Source organism: Camellia sinensis, chromosome 15, assembly GCF_055761805.1.
Source record: "Camellia sinensis isolate YWXY chromosome 15, ASM5576180v1, whole genome shotgun sequence".
Taxonomy (NCBI): domain Eukaryota; kingdom Viridiplantae; phylum Streptophyta; class Magnoliopsida; order Ericales; family Theaceae; genus Camellia; species Camellia sinensis.
The window spans coordinates 39,407,178-39,418,575 of NC_138975.1; the positions used below are offsets into that span (position 1 = coordinate 39,407,178).

The following is an 11,398-nucleotide window of genomic DNA, read 5'->3' on the forward strand; positions in this document are numbered from 1 at the left end:
AAAAAAAAAAAAAAAAAAAAAAAAAAAAAAACCTCAAACAAGAGATGGATTTAGTTTTCAAATTTTTGAAAAAATAAAAATAAAAATTAATTTAAGAAATGAAATAAAAATTTAAAATAATTAACATTTTTATATAATTTTATTTTTTGAGAGTTCAAAAATAATTTTAAAAATTTTAAAAATATTTTTTTAATATTTATTTTAATCAAATTAGTTTCTATTTTTTTTAAATTGAATTTTTTTCCCTCTCAAAAACATACCAAACAAGGTCGGAGTATTTTTTAAAATTAATTTTTTTACAAAATGATATATAAAAAAGATAGAACAAATAATATCAAAAAGTAAAAAGATATGCAAAACAAAAGCTATAAACTCATGAAAGTATAAGAAAAATAATTGCCCCTCTATTCTCTCACCTTAACTATAATAGATAACAAAATCTTCAAAATTTACTCCAACAAGATCCCTGTCTGATTCTCAATTATAGGGTATTTGAATTTAACTCTATACATGTAGGAAACATGAAAAATTCCTTTCGTTTGGCATTGGCTAATATAGTTAATTTTTTTGTGTTGTAACTTTTTTAAGTTGACTCTTTTAGCCTCGTTTGGTTTGAATTTTTTAGCTTTTTTGACTTTTGTAAGAGAAAAAATATAATGATTATGGATTGAATGTTATATTTTACACTTGTTTGCGAAGAAGGGTTGGGTTGGGTTGGGTTTGAGACTATTTTAGTCACAAAAAGACAAAATAGATTTTAGCCCAGTAAGACAAAATATTACATTCAATCCATAATTATTTTATTTTTTTCTCACAAAAGTCAAAAAAACCAAAAAGTCTATCCCAAACGAGACTTTTTAGCCCTAGGCTAAAATAACCAAGAAGCCAAAAAGCTAACCCACTTCCCAAACGAACTCTTTGTCTTATTAGCTTATTTAGCCTATTTTGTCATTTTGTACTTTTTTAACCCCGAAATGATAGCCAAACCAAGGCTTTGTCTCTTACAAAACCCATGTTGAAGTACTCAATTGAAAAAGGAAAAAAAAAATTGCTCTATTGTGTAAAATGAAGTTTTCTCCCCTATTGTGGAGAAAAATTTACAAAACATTGTTGGATATGCTCTTAGACCAATGAAATTATTGGATGGGTATGGCCCAGGAAGGCTCAATCCAAAGCCACCATGGGTGGCCAAAACTACTTGATTAGGTGTTACCATAGAGCCCAGCAATTTAGGCCCAATGTTGGGCCCAATCAGAGAATCCATAGTGGTTCAATCCCAGTTACAATTAGGCACGTGTCAAGCAGGGAATCGGCCACATGGAAGACATAGATCTTGCAAAGTTATTGAACCCATGCGCCAAGCATTAAATGAGTCTGTCAAAGCATTAAATGCAATAAGACCCATCACTCTGGGATGTGAGAAAACCACCATGACCGACGACAAGTAGACTGTAAACTTTTGGCCAATGAGACAGTACGAATGGATAAGGAAATGATTAGTAAAAAATATATGGAAGTTGTTGAAGATAATCAAAAAACAGGTTATTCTCTCACTCTCTTTCGATCCTCAACTTCTTCTCTAAGCATCCATTCCTTCTATACACTAAACTAATTTAATCATCGGAAGGTTCATAGGAAGGAACCACCCCCGCTTCAGAACCTTCATGTTAGACTTGTAGCAGGTATCGCCAGGGAGACGAAGGCTAGTCGACTCATGGAGTGCTTGGATCAGTCAGACCTATTTACTGTTGACCTCACTACATTATCATTACCTAATGTGCAGAATCTACAAATCGAACCTTCAATAATAAGAGAAACCATGCACATAGTGATCTTTGGCACCATTACCATTTTTTTCAGCATTATAACAGCTATAGTTTCTGCATTTCATATAGAAGAAAATCAAAAGCCTATGGCCATTGCCAAAACAAGTAAAATACATTCCATAGTTGCATAGTACAATTAACCAAAGCACTACGTACAAACCATCTCAAAGAACCTCATTAGTTCAAACATTTTTCACATTCATGTTCTCAAAACAAATAACTCTAGCTTTATCCAAAACCAATATCCACAAAAAAACCATATCCAAACAAGATGTTAAAGTCAAGCAAATTATCAAATCTCTCCCATGTACATCTCTCTCAGAAGAATAATCTTCACAAACAAGACATCCATGGTACCTGCCAGAAAAGTTTCCTCTAGCTTTCAGTAATCAAAGACAAACATGGCGAAGCTATTTTCCTCAGTTATGGTCGTGAAAACACCATCCAATCTACAAATACCGTACTCTCATGAACACCCCAGTTCAAATTTATCTCCCTTAATCTTTTCAAATTTATGTACATTTCTTTCATCCTTGTTGTCATCACTACCAAGCAACCCCCCAAATCCAAATTTAGGAGCCCACAACATCTGCTCCCCATTATTACCAACATTTCTTTTCGTTAGTACCCAAACAAAAGCACACATCAAGAAGCCCTAAACTGGGCCATATTGAATCAAGTTTTCTAAGGTATTCATCACTCAGATTTGAATTACATCGTGGGTCCTCCACAATATCAGAAGTTTATCTCCTTCCTCAAAATTTGTTCTCTCCATATGAATATCCTTTAGAGAATGACAGTTTTTGGCAAGCGTGAAGAAGGTTAAATCAGTTAGCATAGAGCAGAACTTGAGGTTTATTATGATTAGGGAGATATTTAGATAATTGACTCATGAACTTATCGGTGATTAGAGTATTGAGATGATAGTATAAAAGGTGGTCATCATCTTTCCATTTTCTTTCAAAATGACCAGCTTCCCAGTTACTCTATTGACTTGGCTTAGACATCCGATTCCATATCACATCAGGCAAGCAAAACTAAAAAAGATGCAATACAAGTAATTAGGATTTGAGACTAATCATGATGAATAAGGTTTCAAATGCAAGTAATGGAGCAAAATGCTATACAATTAAACGACATCAGCAAACAATTGCACCGACTTAGATATTGATCAAAACTCAAATGGATGCAAACATTATAACATGTGAAGCTCAGGAAAGAAACCAACTTACAGCTGGTAACCACAAGCTCTATCCATTACTAAAAATTCCAATTAAAATAACACATTTGCCTTAAAGTTGACTTATCTGAGAAGTTTCAATGAATTGAAAAGTTTCAATGAATTTAATAGTTTTGCCTTCAAGTTGACATCTCTGGGACAAAGCATCACATATTGAACAGTTGAAAGTTAAAAACTTGACGAGCTCAAAATACAAGCCTTCCTGTCAAATTCCAATGCAAAAATTAGAGCAAAATGCAGAGAGAATATGGATTCGGAGGTTTTTTTTTTTTCTCTCTAACAAATACCACTTAGTAATCTTTTTCATCCTCAAGTCCACAAGAAGTCCTAGCAGGCTAGCAACCCATTTCCTTCTTCACATACAGAATACCAGTGCCAGAGATTCCTCATATCAATCATCGTCCTCCTCTAGGATTTGATAATGTTCAAGTTTAATGTGGCGAGTTTGGAATTGTTCCAAAAATGCCACCATTTCTCTGATTCTGTCCACTATCAAATGTTTAGTCTGAGAGCAACACCTCAAAATTTCCCCAATGCTCTCTGTTGTCAATCCGTAAAGTCCTATAACATTGAGAGTCTGTAAGTTTGGGCAAATGACGCCTATTTTTTTCAGGAATTCATCATTTGACACACAAAACCAAAATTCAAAGATCTTATCCGATAATTCCTCTCCAAGACCATGTCTAAATCATCTTCAACCTGTAGCTTTAGAAGGCCCAGTTCAATTTTGGAAAGCACAGGACATTCTTTCATAGGAAGGAAGAAGGTTGTGGCGGTTGAGGTTGAACACGAAAGCTTTATGTACACAAGACTAGAAAGATATTGGCATAAATCCCTTATGGAATCGTCATTGAGAAAATCTATGTCAAAAAGTGTCAAGTGTGTCAAACAAGGCTTTAAAAAATGACCGTAACCGTTACGTAACGGTTGTGGTGGTTACCATCGCCCGTTACGGCCACTTTTGCAGTGTGATTGAGATTCATAGATGTGTCGGCTATAGCGACTGTCATAGCGGTTGTAACGGTGCCATAACAGTCGTAACGGCCTGTTACGCACCATTACGTAACGGTTCCGAACTGCTTCTTTTGAAAAAACACAAAAAAAAAAGAAGATGAAAATGAAAGAAGAGAGATAGAGAGAAGACGGAAGACAAAGAGAGAAGAGGGAGGAGCAAGAGATAGAGAGAGAGAGAGAGAAGAGGGAAGATGAAGAACATGTTATTGATTTGTTGAAGCTGAAAGATTTATACTATTCTATTCAGCTGCTATCACTCAACCATTTTGTTTGTGTGTGCCTATCTATATATTGTTTGAATAATAATAATAATAATAATAATAATAATAATAATAATAATAATAAGTGTGGCCATTATCTATCTGCCTTGGTTAAAATATGCATATATATATTTATACTCTTATTTATTTTCTTACTTTTGTCATTGTTTATCTATATATAATAGTTATTAATTGATTTTTTATATAATATAAAGTCATTAATTATTAAAATAACATGTAAAAAACTCAGTTTATAGTAATTCAAAAATATGAAATATATTGGATCATACTTAAAAATTTATAAAAATTTATCAATATTTATTTTAAACCCAATAAATATGATCATGGAAAAAAAATATGCGTATTGGTAAGTTTTTTTCAAATTGTGCGAAAAATAAAAAAATTCACGGTTCCGATTATCGCAACTATTACGCTACGGTCTTTACACCCCATAACCGCAATTGCACCACTGCCACCGTTATGGCAACCGCAACTGCTTTTCAAAACCTTGACACGATGGACATGCACACAAGAAAGTCAAGAGTCCATGTAAGCTCAAACCAGAATCTTCGTATATTAAAATCTTCTCTAATGGAACGCCTGCTGTTGAAATGGAAGAAAGAACTCGGTCATGATCTCCATCTAGTTGTAACACAATATCACGTAAAGATGTTGCATAAGTCATGGAATTCTCAACAGTGAAGGAATCATTTTGTAAACCCTATTCCAGTCCAGCATCTAGAGAAATCAAGTTTCGACTATGGCATAGTACATAACAAACGCCACGTTCAGTTACTTTGCACAGTGCACATTGAATTTCAAGCAAAAGCTCACAATTTGATGACAAAGCAATGATAGATCGATCAGAATAACCAACCTGCCCAGTTATATCAATTTTACGCAACCGTTGGAGCTTACGTGACATAACCTCAATTCCAGCATCAGTCACCGTGTACTTTGCGCTTTTAGAATCAAAATTGTGGTCGGAAAAGTAGATATCGAGCTCTTCAAGCCATGGTAAAGCATCAGCTATGGCAACAAGGTGGTGATTTCGAAAACACTTGGCCCAAGGACAGCTTAAAATCTTCAAGTTCTTCATGGTCAAACCCAATTTCATAAAAGTTTTCGGTAATGGGGGTTATTGTAAATATTCAAGAGAGAGGGAATGAAGATCCAACCCGGAAGAAGCGATTCTTCGAATGGGGTAATTGACGTCGGCATTGTCACCAAAGACAGGATCATGAAGCTCAATCTCGTGGAGGTTCGTGAATCGTTTAAGGGCTTTGAATAAAGCCTCACAGTTATTGCTGTAGAACAATCTGTTGGAGGCCACCAATTTATGTCGAAGTCAATTGGTGATGGAGAGGAATTGCCTAGAGACCTAACAAGGGGATTGCAATAAGTTGATGTCATCGGCTGCTAATCGATTCAGAATCAATTCCCAGCAGTCTTCGAACAACTCAGCTTCCATGATTTCGCTTTGAAGAAACAAAAGATGAACATGAGAGAGAAACCTTTCACCAAAAACCCTTGTTCCACCATCACCAAATCACAGCAGCCATGGAAGTAATAAAAGCAATGACTAAGGATGCCGGCTGTATCCAGTTTGGGCTTTATCACAAGGAAGACGGGTCGAGGTCAGATCATCTCCCATCCTTATCTCTTCTTTTATTAAATTTAAAATTAATCAAAAAACAAAAAAAAAAAAAAACATTTTTTTTAACGATAATAAAAAAATACTCCAAAATCATTTTTAATATTTTTTATTTATTTATCAAAGGATCGTCAAATCAATATAGGCTCATTTTTTATATTAAATAGAGCACTCATCTAATCTTTTATCAAATTTGATAAAAAAAATTTAAAAATAAAATAAAACATTGAGATGATTTTTTTATATCAAATTTGATAAAAATAAAATTTTGCAATAAGAGAGCAATTTTTTTTTTTCAAATGACTTGATAAAAATTTAATGAGACGATTGGAATAAAATTAAATGATGGAGTGAAATATAATAAACATTTACACATCTAACCACTGTGTGGGCTGATTAATTACAGATCGATGTACCTTTGAGACACCCAAAAAAAAAAAAAAAGATATAGAAAAGGAAAAAGATAATTAATGATTATTCCATCTATATGAGATATGGTCTTTGGTCGAATAGTTGATCTTTTACAGAGCTAAGAACATAACTAATAAAATTATTTAGTGAGAATAACAAATTATTATTTTAAATATATATATATATATATTTTTAATCCGAAGTTGCTGATTGAAATGGCCGGGGGCAATGATTGGTGGGGGTGGTAGTTATATAGATAGATTAAGTAAACAAATAGATGATATGTAGACAAATAAGAATAGATAGTTGACATTTGGTCAAATAGGTGACATGAACAAATAGATGGATAGTGGACATATAAACAAAAAAAAAAGTAAGGTAATATAAATACAAATAGATGGATAGCGGACATATAGTCTTTTCAAATTGCTTTGCAAAAAAAATAGATCTTGAAACTATTGACTTGAAAATTTAGAAATTGAACTTATAACTGGAGTGCTCAAAAGGAAATTGCTAAATGAAAATAAATAAATAAATAAATAAAATTGATTTGGAAGTAAATTCTTTTAGAATTTGAGCAAAAAAATCATTTTATTAATTGGATTTCAAGGTGACAAGGAATGCGTCTAAGAAACTACCTTTTCTTGTGTCAAAAGTAAATAATTATTTTGTATGTTTGGTTTGATAAGAAATTAGGATATATATATATATATATATATTGTTAATTAACCTTCAAACAAATAGTACTACTACAAATCCAAAAAAAAAAAAAAAAAAATTCACAAAGATTATTCAAAAAAATGAATTAATGGCATATATTCATTGCCAGTGTGATACACATCTTACTAATTTTAAATGTACATTACACACTCGGAATAAGATTCAAAATAAGTTTTCAACACAAAAACATAACTTACAAAAAAGAAAAATGTGTGGTGCATGATTAGATAAAATTTAAATTAATTTCAATTGTTAAGAAATCTGATCAATTTTCGAGAGATTAGGCCTTGTTTGGTTTCTATTTCATAATTTTTTTTGACAAAATGGAAATTAATTTGATAAAAATAAATGCAAAAAAAATATTTTTAAATTTTAAAAAATTATTTCTGACTTCCCAAAAGATAAAAATAATAAGTATTTTTGATTTTTTTTATTTCTTTCACTAAATTAATTTTTAACTTATTTAAAAAAATTCTTAAACAAGTTTATGAAAATCGAACCAAACATTTAGAGAGATTTATTTATAATCTCATTTAATAGACATACAATCCAATAAGTCCATAAAGTTTCCTATTATTCTATCAAGTCTCATATATTTAAACTTCTATCTCAGGAGGTCCTCTTTTCCTAATTTATAATTTTTTGGGACTATAACACCCTTTTGCCTTGTTTTGATAATACGTATTATATACAATAAGATATATATGTTTTCCATATTTTGTTATTTTTGTTTTGACAGTTTTGATGATCACTGATATTGGAAGAATCATTGGATACGTTTCTATTATATGTTTTTTTGTAAGGGTTTTGTTTATACATTTGTGGTAAGAGAGCAGAAGAATATTGTCTTCTTCTATTGTTGTGATTTGAAACTCTATTTTTTTTTTTCTTTTCATTTTTGCGATTTTGAAACTTCATTTTCTTTCAGTCTGGGGGACAATTTTTCATATCCATTACAAGTTCATAATTGTTGAATGAAGGTTAGCATCATTTTTGTTTTGCAACTGCATGTAACTATGCATTTGGTAAGAATTCATGTTCAATAATGTTTGGTAGGGATGTATGTTTAGAATTATTCAGTAATTAATCAAAATTAGATTCGACTTTTTGTTTGTATTATGTATCAACGTGTGTATACTTATTAGTTGGGTTTTTTATTTTTTTATTTTTTAAGAGAGATAACATATATTAAATAGAGTTTAACAGGGCTCTGGGGAAAACAACCCCATTAGCATCATCATCAAGATGTTTTACAAGATAGGTAGAGCATAAAATAAAATATTGATAGGGTATTTTAGTGAATGTGAACATTTACATTAACTGAAGTCTTATTATTGTGGATTATCATATTTTAATAATTTGCATTTAGTGATGTGAACTTTAACATTTGAAGCATATGATGTTGCATGATCTGCAATGTAAACTGATTATTGCATAATGTAAATGTTCACATATATCATTGATTATCGTATGATTTTTGCATAGGTTTTGCATGATTATTACATAGTATGAGTGTTCACATTATATGGAGTTATTACTTGTGGATTATCACATTGTAATGTGTTACAATTGATGTTGTGATCATCACATCATTAGTCAACGTTAATATTCGCATTCAAGAAATAGTCATGCAAGCGCAAACAACAATGTGTTAATATTCACATTCAAAAATAGTGATACTAGCATAAATAATAATGTGTAATTTTGGTTACAAACATAGCGTGTACATGGAAATGTGAATGTTTACATAGATTCTGCAATACAAATAGGTAGTCGTCCCCAATGTTAATGTTCACACCCTCATGTAACATTGAGTGTGTGTATGGTTTCATGACGGAATGTTATTTACCAGCGTGCATCTATAATGTGAAAGTTTACATAGAGATTTTCAGAAGGTAGATGATTTATGGTTTTAAAAATATGAGATATTTTTTCCTTGGAATAAATGAGAGATTTTCTCAATGGAATAAGTGAGAGATTTTCTCAATAAAATAAGGAAGAAATTTTCTCTATGAAATGAGGGACTGTTATTATTTTTTATTGTGTATTGGTTTCAAAATGAAAACATACTAAAAAAATTTGAAAGAGTAATTTAGTCATATCATCCTAATGGAATATTAAAAAATAAGATGGATTAAATGAAATATAACATTTAAAAATAGAACTTTCTGAAAAATAACCCAAACATTTATTGTAAAATCTACCCAAATCAAATGGGTAGTCCAAATTTCAGCATTATTGGCGGAAGAAGCTATGGCTGATCAGGATGCTATACGGTTGGCCTGCGAGTTTGGCTTCTCGGCAGTTGTGGAAGGTGACTCACAGATGGTGGTAGATATGGTTAATGGTAAAATTGAGGTACACCAGGAAATTGCGATGGTGGTTCGAGATTTGGTCTCACTGGGGGAGTGTCGGGTGTGCTTTGGGTGGCAAATGCCTCGGCTGGGTTTGCTTGTTCTGGGGTGGGTGCGGTACTTGGGAGGTTGATAGGCCCTTTAACGGGTGATGGTTTTCTTTTTATTTAGGGTAAATTACACTGACACCTCTTGAGATTTATGTTTATTATAGTTCCCTTCCTCACTTTTTAGAAATTACATCCCCCACTGAGGTTTAAAGTTTCATTACAGATTCCCTCCTTTAGCAATTTAATTTTTTTAAATACCAATTTTTGCCTCACTAGGTAAATTATATTGCCACCCCTCACATTTTAGAAATTACAATCCCCTCCCTAAGGTTTAAAGTAGCATTACCAATTGCCCCATCGGTTAATATTAGTTGGAAAAAAAATTATTTGAAAAAAAATAAATTGTAGGAAAATTTTTAAATTTTTAAATTTTTATTTAAAAACCAATATAAACTCATTTTTTGAATTTACGTTTTTTTTTCAAATTTACAAACTGAGACAACTATTTATAAACTAAAAAAATTATCAAACAAGTTTTTATGACAGTTTTTAAAATTTTTGTAAATATAAATTGAAAACTGAAAACGAAATGATTACCAAACAGGTTTCAGATGGTAAAAATGTCGTAAAATTAACAAATAATTAAATAAGTTACCAACATAAAAAATGACTTATTAAAAGATTCTTAGGCTATGTATAGTTTGATTTTTAGAATTTTTTTAAAAAAATTAAAAATTAATCTGGTTAAGAAATAAAAAATTAAAAATAATTATTATTTTTATATAATTTTTATCTTTCGAGTGATTAGAAACAATTTTTTACAAATTAAATTGAAACAGACATACGTATGTATATAACCTGCTTAAAAGTTAAAATGATAATTATTTTTTACCCTTAAATGATAATTAATTTTTATTTTTTATTTCTTAACCAAATTAATTTTTAATTTTTAAAAAATATTCTAAAAATCAAACTATACATAGCCTAAGAATCTTTTGATAAGTTATTACTTACGTTGGTAACTTATTTAATTATTTGTTAATTTTACGACATTTTTACCATCTGAGGCCTATTTGGTAACTATTTCATTTTCAATGTTAAATTTATATTTACAAAAATTTAAAAAGCTATCATAAAAACTTATTTGATAGTTTTTTTGATTTATAAATAGTTGTTTCAGTTTATAAATTTGAGAAAAAAAAACGTAAATTCAAAAAATGAGTTTACTTTGGTTTTTAAACAAAAATTTAAAAACTTTACTAACAATTTTTTTTTTCAAAATATTTTTTTTCAATTAATTTTTTTCCCAACTAATACTAACCGATGGAACAATTGGTAATGCTACTTTAAACCTTAAGAAGAGGATTGTAATTTTTAAAATGTGAGGGGTGTCAATGTAATTTACTCAATGAGGGCAAAATTCGTATTTAAAAAAAATTAATTGCTGAGGAGGAATCTGTAATGAAATTTTAAACCTCAGGAGAAGATGTAATTTCCAAAAGGTGAGGAGAACTGTAATAAACATAAACCTTAGAGGGTGTAATTTACCCTTTTATTTATATCCAAATAATAATTTAATATGCCTAATTAAAATTTTAAAATTTTTATTGTTATTATACCTTAATAAAAATTTATTAATAAGTATAATACATATTACATCATCAAATAAAATGTTATTTTTTCATATAATACATTCAAATTATTTATAGGTATCTTTCATATTCAACTATGTTCATCTTTCTTTTTCAATTTTTAATTATTTTTACTTCATCTTCTTCCAAAACTCTAATTTATATCAAAACTCATTATTATCATCAATATTATTATTTTTTATTAAAAAATAAAATCAAAATTTTGAGTCGTAAAAAC

General features: G+C 30.3%; 1 long non-coding RNA gene across 1 annotated transcript; it reads right to left on the reverse strand.

Annotated features, from left to right (window-relative positions):
- Positions 1-4,657: 4,657 nt before the first annotated feature.
- On the reverse strand, positions 4,658-5,961 carry LOC145813444 (uncharacterized). The gene is made up of 2 exons (XR_014356523.1): positions 5,218-5,961; positions 4,658-4,943 (listed from the first exon to the last, which is right to left on the reverse strand). It is a non-coding gene; the product is annotated as an uncharacterized LOC145813444 (long non-coding RNA).
- Positions 5,962-11,398: the final 5,437 nt, after the last annotated feature.